This window comes from Hylobates moloch, unplaced genomic scaffold, assembly GCF_009828535.3.
Source record: "Hylobates moloch isolate HMO894 unplaced genomic scaffold, HMol_V3 SCAFFOLD_18, whole genome shotgun sequence".
NCBI classification, from domain to species: Eukaryota; Metazoa; Chordata; class Mammalia; order Primates; family Hylobatidae; genus Hylobates; species Hylobates moloch.
Window position 1 is genome coordinate 74,370,861 of NW_026652293.1, and position 16,920 is coordinate 74,387,780.

Below are 16,920 nucleotides of genomic sequence, written 5' to 3' on the forward strand. Positions count from 1 at the left end.
CCCGACAAGGGAACTTGGGGAATGAATCACATTTGTCGTAACCTTACGGTTCTATGGTCAGTATGCTTGAGCACTGGGACTGAACTAATGGACCTGAGTTAGAATGTTCTACTGTGTTCTGGTAGGCTTTGGTATGGAGTCATCGTGGTCAAAGCTAAGCTTATTTAACTTTTGTCATTGGGATGAGATCTTGAGACCAACTTCTGTCAACAACTGAGCAATGTTCCTCAGTGACATACTTAAATGTTCAACAAAGGTGACCCATATTTTCATCTCAGGAATTCAGGTTATCTTCATGGATCACAGAAAACTGAGCTGGAAAGGAGAGTTTTATTATTGTGCCTCCAGATTTATTCCACAATGATTCAACTGATTCTGTAAAGACCTATCTGCAGTATTAGTCACTTATTCAATAAACATTCACTGAACTACTTTAGCCCAGAAACTATGCTAAAGTGGAAGAAACTATTGTAAACATTGAACATGAGCTTTTTCGTAGCTAATCAACCACAGAAGGTGAAGATGTGTAAGTAAATCATCATAATACATGAAGTAATAAAGGAGGAATTTGAAAGTATTATATTATTGCCTCGTACACAGCAATCAACTGTTTGGGGGCTTGGGGAGGGCGTTGAGCAAGGCAATGGGAAGGGGGCTAGTGGGTTGCGAATGTGGTGTCTTGAGACACACACTGAGATGTACTTCCAAATGAAGTCTGGAACTGCAGATATATTTAGCGAGTTGAGACTGTGGCGAGGGCAAGACGTCATAGAGAAAATACATGGAATAGAATGAGAAAAACAGAAGTGGGGAAAGTGAAAGGGCAGAAAACTCTAAGAAATTTCTGACATGCAAGGAAAAGATGAAACAAAAAGAGGTAGAGAAAAAGTCTGGGGATGAGTGCGGGCAAGACAGGTGTTGGGCAAAAAGAGAACCAGAGAGACAATAACTCACAGGGATGAGGAATGAGCGGGTTTCAAGAAGGAACGAATGGTTAACACTGTTAATTTTCCAAGGTCAAATATTTAAGAACAGAAAGCTGTCCTTTAAGTTTTGAGAACTAAGAGGAGTGGAGTGGCCTAAAAAGCGAGTCGTGGGAGCAGAAGTAAGCTGCAGGGACCCAGGAGGAGCAACAGGAGGTGAGGAAGCAGAGATATCAACTCCTCCAAGCTGTTCTACCATAAACAGAAAGAAAGATATGGGATTGCAAGAGTGATGGGCAGATAAGATGCAGAGAGTGGGTTCTTTTTTTTCTTCCTTTTGTTTTGGAACAGAGGTGGAGGTGGCAGCCTTCCTTTTTCTCATCAAAAGAATTGTTAAACAGAGGTTCCCAGAAAGTCTGTGCACAGTGGAGATGCCGAATACCATAAAGTACTGAAAGAGGAAGCATCAGATAGTAGAGAGAACAAAGTTGGAACGACCTGGCTTCAAATCCTGAGTGGCTCCTTTGCTAGCCGTGTGACTGAGCACATTACTCAGCCTTTGCAGGAGTCAGTTTCCCTGTGGATATTCTCAGAACAGAATATTCCTCCCAAGTTTACGGGAAGATTAAATAAATTAAGGTACATACAGTGCCTGCTATGGTACCAGCCAGTTAGAGATGTTTCTCTCCCTTTTCTTTCAATCTAAGCGAAAATCTTAAAATATTTACTAGAAGCATGTATTTACTTACCTTGAAATAAATATGTATATGGTGACTGAAATTTGCATAGGTACCAAACCAATAAATGTATTCTAAACCAATAATTTTAGATTTGAAATGTAATAATGAAAACCATAAGTGTTATATTCAGAAAACTACATGAAACAATAGAAACATATATAATAGGTAACTGTAAATTTGACGAACAAATAATGCAACCATAACTTCTCCATGACATATTAGTACACAGACAAATCATCTTGTGAAAGATAATGTGTTAATACTTATCTTGATCAAAGCAGCATATTAGGCTCTACTGAAACTGAGAGGAAATATTCCTTGCTGTTATATTCTGGTCTCTGGTTGGCAGATTATTAGTGTTCAAGGAGAAGGGTTGTAGAGGTGGTCCCACATGGACTATGGTTTTATTGCACGATCTGTGAGGTGAGTTCCAAGCCTAAGGCTCTATGACATGGCAGACCTTGAGGTCTGAATTTGGACCTCACTCGACCTCCCTGACCATAAAAGAAAAGCTGATGATGGACATCTCATGGATAATTGAGAATGTGTTCTTTGTCAGCAAAAAAGTCACCTGTTGAAATGACTATTCAGACTCCCTGTCAGGATACAGTCAAGACAAGGGGGCCTCTGTCACAATGCATGTGAATGGCGTCTGCAGTGAGCACAGTTCTCATCAATCAAATAAATGGATGTTCCTATTTATAAAGCTGTTCAGTATTATTCCAGCCTGTTAAGTCTTCTAGTATCAAATCAGTCATGTCATTCCTGAATCCAGATATTCAACGCTACCTACATGTTAAGAAAATAATCTTCCACAGTGGCATTTGAGGGGTTCCTCCACCAGACTGCTACCTGAAAAATTACCCCTGAATAGCACCCTCCTGGCTCATCCAATGAAAACGTTTTTGCTGGATGCCTAAGTGTTGAAATCGATATATGCCTTACATAGAACCTTCATCCCTGTCCTGTGAACACATACAGAAGGATCAGTTTGTCAGACTATCTGATACTTCAAAAGGCTGAAAAGAAAGGATAAGGCACAGTAAAGTTAGGTGAGAGAATGGAGTGGGAAAGTAAGTGAAGTGTGTGTGTGTGTATGTGTGTGTGTTGAGGAAAGAGCTGAAAAAGAAAACAGAAAGAATAGAGCAGAATAATTTAAAAGCTCTTGGGAGCAATGGTAAGGAAGGAAAAGCTTTGAATTCAGGTCAGATTGCAATTAGCCAAGCTATCTTAGTAAGTAGGGTAGAGAGAATCTGATATCCCATATATTATTTTTATTTCACACTGAAAATATATATTATATTTTATGGTGGATACACCTTCTGAATTATATTACAGGTTAACACTGAAGATATGTTTCATCTACTAAACATAACTGCTGGATAGTTGGGGGAAAATGGCTAGAAGTTTGCTAGATAGTAGAAAATAGCTGGGATTCAAAATGTCTCAGGAATAACATGATACAAATATTGCCTACTTAATTGTGAAATAGACTGCATTTGTATGGCTTGTGTTTGTGTACAGGATGACTGTACTTATTTTGGTAAATACATACTCGTACATTGTGTACACATGTGCTTTTGAGCCCTCTCTTTTCATTAGTCTAGAAGTACCTTAAAGAAAGGGACCATGTCTAGTGTTTTCTTTATACCTCTTTTAACTATCAGTAGTATTATATCGTGGATGCCCCAAAATGTTAACTTACCTATTTATGAGTTGCTTACATTTATATTTTTCTTAGAGACATCAGTTTTTTTCTCAATGTATAAATAACTAGGTAAGGAATGGCGTGGGACATTAATTTTCTCAAGAAATATTGCATGAAAAACTAGAAATACATAGGGAAAAAAACGAAAAAGATTATCTCTGCCCTTCAGATACTTATTGCCTGAGAAAGGAAACAAAGATAGAATCAGATATGGGCAACAACGTGTTAGAGGTGCGATGATGGAAGTCAGTACAAGTAACACAAGGGCGTGGGAAACGTTCCACCTGTAACAAATATGTGCCTCTTCTTGCCAGTTACAGGCATCATCTGTATAGGATTCAGAAAGAAAGAAATATTTGTCTTAAGCTGAATGAAAACAATTCTGCAATTTTTATAGGAAATTCACATGACATTAAAAACAGGAAGACAAAAACAATGCATACAGGGTCTGCAAGATTGAGAAATACAGACAGGTAGAGATGAAAGGGATCAACTAAAAGGATTCATGTTTATATAACCAGTCCCAGTCCCCATTTTTCTATTATTAAATAATAGATGATTGCATGTGGTATCTAAGTCAGAATAAACTTTAATTTACAGCTATACCATCTGTACTACTTACTATTTCTATTACGGCAACTTCTTTGAAGAAGGCATTTGATTTTTAAAGGAATGGCATATCTACTTTTAGAATTTTTTTTTTCTACAAAAAAAGGCCATAGACTGGAAGAAAGCACAGAGGCACAGGTGGCTAAGTAAAATTTTTCAATGAATAGAAATGAGCTAAAAGTCTCTAACGTTTCCTTAAAATGTCTTATGATGTCAGAACAAATTGAACGAATAAGTTTATGTATTGCTCATGCATGCACATAATTTATTTGTGGCATAATGACTCAGATGCAGTGTTTGGCTAGTAAATTCCACTTCTGCATTTCTGTTCACTGCCTGGAAAAATTATTGTTCTGCCATACTGACTTAATTATTCATAGATAAAAAGAGATACACATTTGGAAGAAGGCAAAAACAAAAGATTTTTACAATGTGAAACAAAGGATCTTGATATTAGGCACATCTTATAGACAGCTGACCGCATATGGGGAAAATTATATGCTGAAGCAAGAGTTAAAATAAAGGGGTTTATTAATTTTACTACTTTATGTTCTTGTGAAGATAAGAGCAGAATGGTAAGGAATACTGCCAGTGGTTATTTGTAAAACTGGATCAGAAATCAGACCAATAGAAAAAATATATGCTTCATACTTACCAGTGCCATGTGACAATTTTATGGTGTCCACAAAACAGTCCAAGTGATAGAATCTCTCTTCTGTTCAAATGGCCAGGCCAATTCGAGTCAGAACCAGAATTTGTTTTACATCTGGGTTTCCAGGACTGTCTCTGGTTCTTCCATAGGTTTTTCTAGAGGAGACTGACCAAGTGGATCTCCTCTCATCTGAAGATCATACTAGCCACCCACACTTACCTCAAGTGGTGCTGAATCCTCAAGGAAATTCCCTGACCTCTCAACCCTCACCATCCACACAGCTAAATCAGACTTATCTTTGTGGTAAAGAACACAAGGTCTAGAATTAGCCTCTCCAGATTAAAATTCTGGCTCCGGGCCGGGTGCAGTGGGTCATGCCTGTAATCCCAGCATTTCGGGAGGCTGAGACAGGCGGGTGATGTGGTCAGGAGTTTGAGACCAGCCTGGCCAATATGGTGAAACCCCGTCTCTACTAAAAAATACAAAAATTAGACAGGTGTGGTGGTGCGTACCTGTAGTCCCAACTACTCAGGAGGCTGGGGCAGGAGAATTGCTTGAACCCAGGAGGCGGAGGTTGCAGTGAGCCGAGATCATGCCACTGCACTCCAGCCTTTTTGAAACTCTGTCTCAAAAAAAAAAAAAAAAAAAAAAAAAAAAATTCTGGCTCCGACCATACCTGGTTTTCGGAAAGTTATTTAAGTTCTCTGTGCACAAGTTGACTCACCTACAATATGAAAATTACACTAATACCTGCATCTTAGGGTTTTCAATGAAGATCAAATTAAATAGTGCATGTAGAAATGCTTAGCAATATATGTATAAATATTTGTTTAATGAATATTTATGTGTCTAAATAAATATAAATATACATATACATATCTGCATTTGTATTTTTCACCTTCTTTGCACATAGGCATTCACACGACTTTGTTCTTACCTTGCAAATGTTATATACAAAACATATTCTAACATTTTCCCTATCCTTCTTCTCCATTCTATGCTGCCCTTTGCCAAGTGATCACAACTAGCCTAACCAGAAAGAGAGAAAAAAACAAACCTCACTTCCCAACAACTGTCAATTTTTTGCCCCTATTCATTCTTCTCACATTTCTTCCACTCTTGCAATAGCAAAGAGAAAATTAAAAACAGATTGGGCAACTGATAATATTCTTTTTGCATCACCAATTAGAATTCTGAGACTCTAGGTCATAAGGTAGGAACAGCTTCCGATGTATTTTCAAAAACAGAAACAAACCCACATGGCACTCTGCCTGGGGAGAAAATCATTTCTCCCATGAATACTGATTCAGTTCAAAGGCACGCCTAACTGTAATCCATAATAGAATAAGATGAAAAGTTTATTCGAAGAGAATCTAAACACGGAATTGAGAGGGGGAAGGAAAATAGTCACACGTAGAAAATTTATTCTGGGCCAGGTGTCGTAGCTCATGCCTGTAATCCCAGAACTTTGGGAGGCCAAGGCAAGAGGATCGCTTGAGCTGAGAAGTTCGAGGGCAGTCTGGGCAACAAAGTGAGAATCTATCTCTACAAAAAATAAAAATAAATCAATTAGGCAGGCGTGGTGGTGTGCCTATAGTGTCAGCTACTTGGGAGGCTGAGATGAGAGGATCACTTGAGCCTGGGAGATAGAGGCTGCAGTGAGCCATGATCATGCCACTACATTCCAAACTGAGTAACAGAGACCTTGTCTCAAAATAAATAATAAATAAAAATAAAAATAAAGTTTACTCTTACGTGTATGCTGACACCTTCCTAGGAAAGAATCACTACCTCTCTATCAGAGTTGAAATGAAAAGAACCATTACTAGCTGAATGGGAAAGGCAAAAATGGAGCGACATCTTAGGCCTCCTAAATTTGCATTCAGTTCACTCAATCTTCACTGTAGCCACTTCTGGATCATCAAAGTCCACAGTAGGGCTGAAGACCCTTAGCAAGGCTGGGCCTGTAATGTGATGTGGTAAGTGGGGACAGGCCTGGTGGCCATTTTGTTTGCTTATTGGCCTAGCCTCAAAAATAAGACAAGGATTGGATATCTTGGGGCTAATGGCTGGTTCTAAAGGCAAAACAGCCCTTCCAGGACAGTTGAGAAATAACAGTCCTTCCTCCCCTCAACATTGTATAGTGTATCAGGAAGCCACTCACCCAGGTGGAAGAGGGTCTAGGGCATTCCAGGAATGGAGAGGCCAGGGCATCTGTGAGAGACATTTTTTTTTTTTTTTTTTTTTTGAGACGGAGTCTCGCTCTGTCACCCAGGCTGGAGTGCAGTGGCGCGATCTCAGCTCACTGCAAGATCCGCCTCCTAGGTTCACGCCATTCTCTTGCCTCAGCCTCTCCGAGTGGCTGTGATTACAGGCGCCCGCCACCACGCCCGGCTAATTTTTTATATTTTTAGTAGAGATGGGGTTTCACCGTGGTCTCGATATCCTAACCTCGTGATCCGCCCGCCTCGGCCTCCCAAAGTGCTGGGATTACAAGCGTGAGCCACCGCGCCCAGCCTAGAGAGACATTTTTTAATGCTGCACACCCAGTGTCACTCAAATTCTCTCCTACCCCTAGCCCCAGGGAGTCGTGCTCCCTCAGTTCCTCCTCACGGTTGCTGGGTAAAGAAGGCTGCATGGATTCTGAAAAGCAAGTCAAGAGGAAGAGCTGCTGACCTAAAAGTACTGTAGAAAACTGAGAGCAAAGGCTAAAGAAAAGGATGGCAGCATTTAACACAGACAGAAAAGGATACTTCCTGCCTTTTTCCTGGCTCACACTATGACTTCGACATGAAGTTTTGGACTGAGTGGTTCTGCCCAGAAGCACGCCATCAGAGGACACATCAAAGAGCCAGTGAAAGAGAAGCGATGGCCCAGTGCAGGAGAAAGCAGTCACATACTCGCATGTCCTTTTCTCCTCTTTACTGAGGAGAAGGTAAACCAGTGGCACCAGGAGCTGGGATTTGAGGGGCTGGAACTAGGCTGTGACCGGCCTGAAGAAGAAAAAGTCAGGAAAGCTTAGAAGGTCAAGTCCAAGCCACTGTCCCTTCAAGAGGGTGACAATCCAGCTCAGCGAAGATAAATACCAGCAAGGGGTAGAGGCACTCCTGGAGCCACAGCTCAAAGACGGAGGGAGACGGCAAAACAAGACAGGACCAAACAAGAATGAGGCAGGGTGACAGTTAGAAAATAGCCCACGTCCCTTTCCAGGCAAACAAACCACACAAAGCTTCTATGCGCAGTGAAACTTCAAGATGAAGGGAAGGGACAAGAGGTGGGGATGTGGGAGAGGGGTAAGGACCTAGGATCAGCTACACGGTATAAAGCCAACAGATACCCAGGAATCCAAGACAATTCAAATCAAATATCACATTCAAAGGTTGCATTGAGATGATGCATGAGGTTTGCTTTGAAATAATGGAAGGAGGACGCACAGTGTATATATTAAACAAAACTAGACCTTTAACTTCAAATACTGGTATAAAAAGCTATTTTTTAGCCAGGCATGGTGGCAGGCGCCTGTAGTCCCAGCTACATGGGAGGCTGAGGCAGGAGAATTGCTTGACCCTGGGAGGCGGAGGTTGCAGTGAGCCAAGATCGTGCCATTGCCTTCCAGCCTGGGTGACAAGAGCAAGACTGTCTCAAAACACACACACACACACACACACACACACACACACACACACACACACAAAAACAAAAAAAAAAGCTTTTTTTTTTAAAAATTCAGAACACTTCCTTCTAAATGGAAGTGACAACGGCTAGAAATTGAAAATGATTTTCATGAAACATACCAGTTAGCATGGTTACTGAAGAAGGACACTTCTCATCCTGTACCTCAAAATTCTCTCAATTTATATCTAAATAGAAGTATAAGGGAATATTCAAGAAAGAGCGATGTGGTAGCAGAGCATCCTTTATGCCATGTTTGAGAGCAAAATCAAATGATGTTTCTTTCCCAACATTAACATGTTTAAATAAAGGATAATTCTATCCTTAGAGCCTAGGATCTCCTCTTTACAGTTTTTATTATCAATATTTTATTTATATTATCTTACAACAGCCCTGGGGGAGAAGCAGAGCAATACTACTATGCTCATTGTATTGAAGAAAATAAGGCCAAATGAGATTGGAAGAACCTGGCCAAAATCCAACGGCCATAGTGAGTGAAAGAAAGTGAAACTCAGAACTTCAAACCCAGGTCTTCAGACTCCAAACCCAGGCCCTTTTCACTATTCTGGGCAACTTAGTCTTGGGTTTCCTCCAGTTGCCAGCTTGGTGTTTCACACTGGTAATCTGCCTGTTAGTCTTTGCAACCTTGACTTAACAAGTGATTGAAATGCAGTCTTGTGGTATTCTGGTATTCCAGAATATGATGCTATTTTTAAAGAACCAAGTATTCTTTTGGTATTTTTCTTGATGTAGTGCCATTATTTTGGTATTTAAAAATCTAAACTCTGAATTATGTGCATTATGATGTATATTCAGAGAGTTATATACCACATTTAAATTTCATATCAAATTAAGCTGCTTTTAAATAGAAAGCATTCTGACTACACCACTTCCCTTTTAAAACTTGTTCAAAATGTTATCTGGCATTAATTCCAGTTTCCTAAATGACTAGTAAGACTGAGTGTGTTAGTCCATTTTCTTTGTTATAAAGGAATACCTGAGACTAGGTGATCTATAAAGAAAAGAGGTTTATTTTGGCTCACAGTTTTGCAGACTAGGAAGAAGGGTGCCAGCATCTGCTTCTAGTGGGCCTCCAGAAGCTTCCAATCATGGTGGAAGGTGAAGGGAGAGCAGACATATTAAATGCTGAGAGAGCAAGAGAGGGAGGGAGGTTCCAGGCTCTTTTAAACAATCAGGTCTCAGGTGAACTACCAGAGCAAGAACCCACGCATTACCATGGGGATGCTACCAAGCCACTCATGAAGGATCTGCCTCCACTTAAGTCCCACCTCTAACACTGGGGATCACATCTCAACATAAAATTCAGAAGGGACAGCGAAACCATTATCACTGAGCATTCTTTTTTTTTTTTTGAGATGGAGTCTTGCTCTGTCATCCAGGTTGGAGTGCAGTGACGTGATCTCAGCTCACTGCAAACTCCACCTCCGGGTTCAAGTGATTCTCCTGCCTCAGCCTCCTGAGTAGCTGGGGTTACAGGCACCCACCACCATGCCTGGCTAACTTTAGTATTTTCAGTAGATATGGGGTTTCACCACGGTGGCCAGGGTGGTTTTGAACTCCTGACCTCAGGTGATCTGCCCATCTCTGCCTCCCAAAGTGCTGGGATTACAAGCATGAGCCACCACACCTGGCCTCTTTTTTTATTTACAGTATTTTTATTTTCCCCAGAGTCAGTTTTAGTCTAATCAATTTCCAGAAATCTCAAATGGAATTTGACTGTTGTGGGGGTAGTGGGTGAGGAGAGGGCCTTAAGGAAAATGTAGAAGGATAGAAGTATTAGGGAGAAGAGGGGAAGAAAAGACGAAGAAATTTCCAGATTACTGGTTCTTCTTCTCTTATTTCCTGAGAGCACCAAATTCATTTTCTTAAAAATAGACTGTTCTCTCCTAAGATAATTTATTTTAACTTATTCACCAATTTATCCTTTTTAGAGAGATTTAGGCTGGCAGGGCAGAAGAACCACAGTCCTTGGTCTGGCTGTCTCTCAGGTTCATTATTTTCTCAGAACAAAGTATAGAAAATGATGGCACCATGCTGATGGTATCTTTTCATAAAATACTGCTAGTAATATCAGCATTAGTGCCAGTATTTCAGGGTTATAAAAATAAATATGACGAGTTTTGCCATTTTGTTCCAATGTTGCAGCTACTAAACCTGATGGCTTGAAGTTCCAAACCAAGTACCGTGGCTTCTCTCCAGGCCTGTTGTGTCAGACCAGCCATCAAAGCTGTCAAAGCTGAACACGCGTGGCCCTTACCAGAGCTCCCAATCCAACTGCCACAGGGTGAATCCTGCTCTACTGTGACATGTTCTTGCTCTGGCTGGGGGAAACTCAAATTCTGGCATTACTATCCTCATTCTCAATTCTGGATACTTTCATAAGTTAAAGAGAGTTAAGGCTGGGCGCAGTGGCTCACACCTGTAATCCCAGCACTTTGGGAGGCCAAGGCAGGTGGATCCCCTGAGGTCAGGAGTTCGAGACCAGCCTGGCCTACGTGATTAACTCCAACTCTACTAAAAATACAAAATTAGCCAGGCACGGTGGTGGATGCCTGTAATCCCAGCTACTTGGGAGGCTGAGGCAGGAGAATCGCTTGAACCCGGGAGGTGGAAGTTGCAGTGAGCCAAGACCATGCCCTGCACTCCAGCCTGGATGACAAGAGCAGAACTCATCTCAAAAAAAAAAAAAAGGCCAGGTGCGGTGGCTCATGCCTGTAATCCCAGCACTTTGGGAGGCCGAGGCGGGCAGATCACGAGGTCAGGAGATCGAGACCATCCTGGCTAACACGGTGAAACCCCATCTCTACTAAAAATACAAAAAATTAGCCGGGCGTGGTGGCGGGCGCCTGTGGTCCCAGCTACTCGGGAGGCTGAGGCAGGAGAATGGCCTGAACCCAGGAGGCGGAGCTTGCAGTGAGCCAAGATCGCGCCACTGCACTCCAGCCTGGGCGACAGAGCAAGATTCCGTCTCAAAAAAAAAAAAAACAAAAAAACATTATAATAATAAATAAAGTAAAGGGAGTTAAATATAGTGCAATAAATTTTTGCCAGAACAACCCTAATTTTCATCAGTAAGGGGGTGGTTAATTAAATTATGGTATATAATGCAGACATTGTAATTGTAAGTCATTAAAAGAGTGAGTTCCATTTACATATACTGACAGCAAAAGTCAAGATGGGTTGCTAAAGTGAAAAGGACAAGTCTATTGTAAATGGGGCAGTTTTCTTGCTTTCTTTCTTAGATATCAGTGTATAGAAATGTCACTAATTTTGTATGTTGATTTTATATCCTGCAACTTGGTTGAATTTGTTTATTAGTTTTAACTCATTTTTTTAGTAGAATCTTTGGAGCTTTCTATATGTAAGATTATGTCATCTGCAAACAAGGCTAATTTATGTAACTAAAACTCTATCACTGGTATCTGTCTTCTGTCTGGTTGGTTGTCTATTTCTGCATGAAAATGAATAAAAAGAGTGCTGGAGAATTTATTGGACTGACTAACAGAAAAGCTTAAATGCACATAAAATGAATTTAGCACATAAATAGACATATTTAGCATCCAACTTTTTAGAAATGTAAAAATAAATTTGGAAGCAAAACGTGAATGGAATGTAAAATACTTTTGGATAGGGGGAGCAGGCAGCCTGCCAATGCAATACCAGTGTAAAGCAAGCCAGCTGAGTGAGGAGGGGCCTCCAACAGAGTGAGGCAAACTGCCTGGCCCATTAGAAGGTGACTCTTCCCAACAGTGATGACATGCTCAGCGTTCTCCACCTTAACAATAGCAAAAGGTTTGTCATCTTTTGCTGACAGTCAGTTCATTACTGAGTCATATTCTATTAAATCCAGTGGTGCTCTCATACCTTTTTTCCCTTTTCTTTTATTAAGAGACAGTGAGAGTTCTTTCATCTCCGGCTGAGGAGAAATCAGAAGCAGGCAAGCGTGATCACTGTCTATTAGCAGCAGCGTTTGCTGGCAGCAAGAGGGGGAAGGGGTCCTATGTTTTCCTGAGCCGCTGCAGCTGTGGGCTTAAAGTATGTGCCCACATAACTTGATTGATCATGTCAGTCACAATTTTAAGATTTTAGCCTGGAAGTTCAATGTAGGTGCCATCATATGAAAGATTTAACAGATGTTAATATCCATAGTGTTCATGTTCATTATATGTATTTGATTCTTAACTAGGTTTTCTAATTTTCCTTTTTAATGTATTCTAGATATTAATCTCTTGGTTTTTTTTTTTAACTTTTAAGTTCAGGGGTACAAGTGCAAGTTTGTTACATAGGTAAACTTGTGTCATGGAGGTTTGTTGTACAGATTATTTCATCACCCAGGTAATTTTCTTAATAACTGCCAAGAGCTCACTATACTTTTTTTCTGATAATCTCTCCCTCTCTCTCTCTCTCTCTCTCTCTCCCCGCTCTTTTCCTCACCCCCAACCCTGACTATTTTAATATATACCCAACCTTTACTCTGTATTCCAGATGTTTATTCTGTAAATAATGGTTCGATGTACAACAAAGATAAGTTTTGCAAACTTTACTCTTAGTATATTCTTACTTCTTAAAAATGAAGACAGAAAAAGTTTTAAATGCTATTATTATCACATGATGTGACTATAATACTTGGAAATCCCAAGAGAAGTAACTCAAAAGCATTATAAACAAGAAAAAAATTCAGTAAACTGGCTAGGTAAAAAGTTAGTGTAAAATAAAGTAGTAGCTTTCCAATATACAAACAACAATCAAATGATAGATATAATGTAACAAAAGATGTATATAACAGTGATTAAAATATTCTTAGGAATATATTTAACAATAAACATACAAGACCTGTATTAAATAATTTTAATCCTGTGTAAAATTTAAAAATCTGCATGATTTTTTTTTAATTTAAAAAGGTAAAGTGAGAGGCTGGGTACGGTGGCTCATGCTTATAATCCCAGCACTTTGGGAGGCTGAGTCGAGGGGATCACCTGAGGTCAGGTGTTCAAGACCATTGACATGGTGAAACCCCATCTTTACTAAAAATACAAAAATTAGCCGGGCATGGTGGCACAGGATTGTAGTCCCAGCTACTCAGAGGCTAAGGCAAGAGAATCACTTGAGCCACGGAGGCAGAGGTTATAGTGAGCTGAGATCGTGTCACTGCACTTCAGACATCAGAGCAAGACTCCGTCTCAAAATAAAATAAAATAAAAATGTAAACAGAGATAAACAAGACTTAAAAATAACTTAACGGGTTTTGACGCAGGAGTCTTAGTATTATTACATAATGACAAACATCCTCCCTAAACTAACACATACATTTTAAGTGATCAATAAAAATAACAACAAACCTTTAAATGTAAGCTGTTTTAAAGTTCATAGGAGAATAATAATAATAATATTTATGATTTTCAGAAAAAATATTCTAAAAAAGAGGGTACTAGTCCTTTCAGAAAGTTAAACATATTATAAAGCAATAGTAGCCAAAACGTCTAGTGTATCAATAGATATAAAGACCAATCAACAGGCCAGACACAGTGGCTCACACCTGTAATCCCAGCACTTTGGGAGGCCTATGCAGGCAGATCACCTGAGGCCAGGAGTTCAAGACCAGCCTGGCCAACTAAAAATACAAAAAAAATTAGCTGGGCATGGTGTCGCGTGTCTATAATCCCAGGTATTGGGAAGTCCTGAGGCAAGAGGATCACTTGAGCCCCGCAGGCTGAGGTTGCAATGAGCCAAGATCATGCAACTGCACTCCAGCCTGGGCAACAGAGTGAGACTCCATTGCCAAAAAAAAAAAAAAAAATACGAATTAACAAAAGAGTCTAGACAGACGTACATGCATATAGGAAGGCAGACTATGAGAAATGGCCCCTTCAAATCAGTGGGGAAGAAGAACTGTCAAGACCTAAATTGGATATTATTGAGGAATCATCTGGAGAAGGAAAATAATTCTAGATATCAACCTCATAGATATCAAGAAATTCATCATTTCTTACATCAAAATGAATTTTAGCTGCATCAAAGATTTAAAAGTAAAATAAAAATTGGCTACTTAAAACTTTTAAATTCCTGCTAATAAACTCAGGAAAATAATTTTTGTACCATATAAAACAGACAATGGGCTAATTTCTATGTTACATAAAGATCTACAAATATGGCCAGGCGTGGTGGCTCACGCTTGTAATCCCAGCACTTTGGGAGGCCGGCGGGCGGATCACGAGGTCAGGAGATCGAGACCACGGTGAAACTCCGTCTCTACTAAAAATACAAAAAAATTAGCTGGGCGTGGTGGCGGGCGCCTGTAGTCCCAGCTACTCGGAGAGGCTGAGGCAGGAGAATGGCGTGAACCCGGGAGGCGGAGCTTGCAGTGAGCCGAGATTGCGCCACTGCACTCCAGCCTCGGCGACAGAGCGAGACTCCGTCTCAAAAAAAAAAAAAAAAGATCTACAAATACTTTTTGTAAGTTTTACAATCAAAATAGGTAAACAGGAAAATGGGCAAAAGCATGATAATCCATTCACAGAAAATACAAATAGTTTTAAAATAGAAAGATGTCGAACTTTTTACCCACAATAGGAGAAATGCAAATTAAAACCAGAGATTCTTTTTTTTTTCCTCCTATCAGATTGGAAAAGAATAAAATATTTGATTAAAAGCAATCTTGGGGAGAATGTGGTGGGAAAGGCATTCCCCTTGGGAATACAGACTGGTACTATCCCAGGGAAGGGCCATTTTGGCAGTATCTATACACATTAAAGTGCTCATACCAGGCCGGGCGCAGTGGCTCACGCCTGTAATCCCAGCACTTTGGGAGGCCAAGGTGGGCAGATCACCTGAGGTCAAGAGTTCGAGACCAGCCTGGCCAAGATGGTGAAACCCCGTCTCTACTGAAAATACAAAAATTAGCTGGGCATAGTGGTGGGCGCCTGTAATCCCAGCTACTCAGGAGGCTGAGGCAGGAGAATCGGCTGGAGTCAGAGGTTGCAGTGAGCCGAGATCATGCCATTGCACTCCAGCCTGGGCAACAAGAGCAAAACTCCATCTCACAAACACACACACACACACACACACACACACACTCTCTCTCTCTCTCTCTCTGTCTCTCTCTCTTTCCCATCTTTCAAGATAGCAGGTGAAACAACTGAGAAGCCAGATACCAAAGAGAAGAAACCCGAAGCCAAGAAGGCTGATGCTGGTGGTGAAAAATGGTCACCTCAAGGCTAAAAAGCCCAAGAAGGAGAAGCCCCATTGCAGCGCAATCCCGTCCTTGTCAGAGGAATTGGCAGGTATTCCTGACCTGCCGTGTATTCCGGAAAGACCGTGTATAAGAGGAAGTACTCAGCCACTAAATCCAAGGTTGAAAAGAAAAAGAAGGAGAAGGTTTTTGCAACTGTTACAAAACCAGTTGGTGGTGACGAGAACGGTGGTACGCGCGGGTGGTTAAACTTCGCAAAATGCCTAGATATTATCCTACTGAAGGTGTGCCTGGAAAGCTGTTGAGCCACGGCAACAAACCCTTCAGTCAGCACATGAGAAAACCACGAGGCAGCATTACCCCCGGGACCATTCTGATTCTCCTCACTGGAGGCCACATGGGCAAGAGCGTGGTTTTCCTGAAACAGCTGGCTAGTGGCTTGTTACTTGTGACTGGACCTCTGGCCCTCAATTGAGTTCCTCCATGAAGAAAACACCAGAAATTTGTCATTGCCACTTCAACCAAAATTGATATCAGCAATGTAAAAATCCCAAAACATCTTACTGATGCTTACTTCAAGAAGAAGCTGTGGAAGTCCAGACCAGGAAGGTGAGATCTTCGACACAGAAAAAGAGAAATACAAGATTACAGAGCAGTGCAAGATTGATCAGAAGGCTGTGGACTCACACATTTTACGAAAAATCAAAGCTATTCCTCAGCTCCAGGGCTACCTGCGATCTGTGTTTGCCCTGACAAATGGAATTTATCCTCACAAATTGGTGTTCTAAATGCCTTAAGAACCTAATTAAATAGCTGACTACAAAAAACAAACAAAAACAAACAAACAAAAAAAACTCATACCTTTGACCCATCAATTTCTCTTCTAGGTTTCCATTCATAAATCATATTTTCACAAACAAAATAGAAGTACACAGAAAATCACTGGATTATTGTTTTTTATAGCCAAGGACTGAAAATAATCTAAATGTCTTTCAGTAGGAGACTAGACAAATCAACTATGATACATTCATCTGGTGGAATACTTTGTAACTTAGAATAAAGCATACCTCCTTCCTACCTAACTGACCTGAGATGAAGAGCAAACCATATTATGTTAAGTGGTTATTGGTGATGGTTGTGGCACCTTAAGGCAAGATATGGAACAATTTGTATGGCATACCAGCATTTCTGTAAAAAAAAAAAAAAAAATCAGACATACCGATGGTAAGAAAGTGGCAATGACAATTAACTGTGGATGGTGACACTGGTAGGTGAGGAAATGGGAATGGGCTTAGGAGAGCAGAGTGCTTTCCAAAGAAACCCCTTAGTTGTGTGTGCATTTTCTATCTTGTGCACATACTTCTTATAAATGAAAATAAATTTAATTCATTAAAAGTTAAATAACT

At 40.5% G+C, this 16,920-nt stretch overlaps 1 pseudogene; it reads left to right on the forward strand.

Moving 5' to 3' along the window:
- Positions 1–6,480: 6,480 nt before the first annotated feature.
- On the forward strand, positions 6,481–16,302 carry LOC116457449 (large ribosomal subunit protein eL6-like; annotated as a pseudogene).
- The last annotated feature ends 618 nt before the right edge of the window (positions 16,303–16,920 follow it).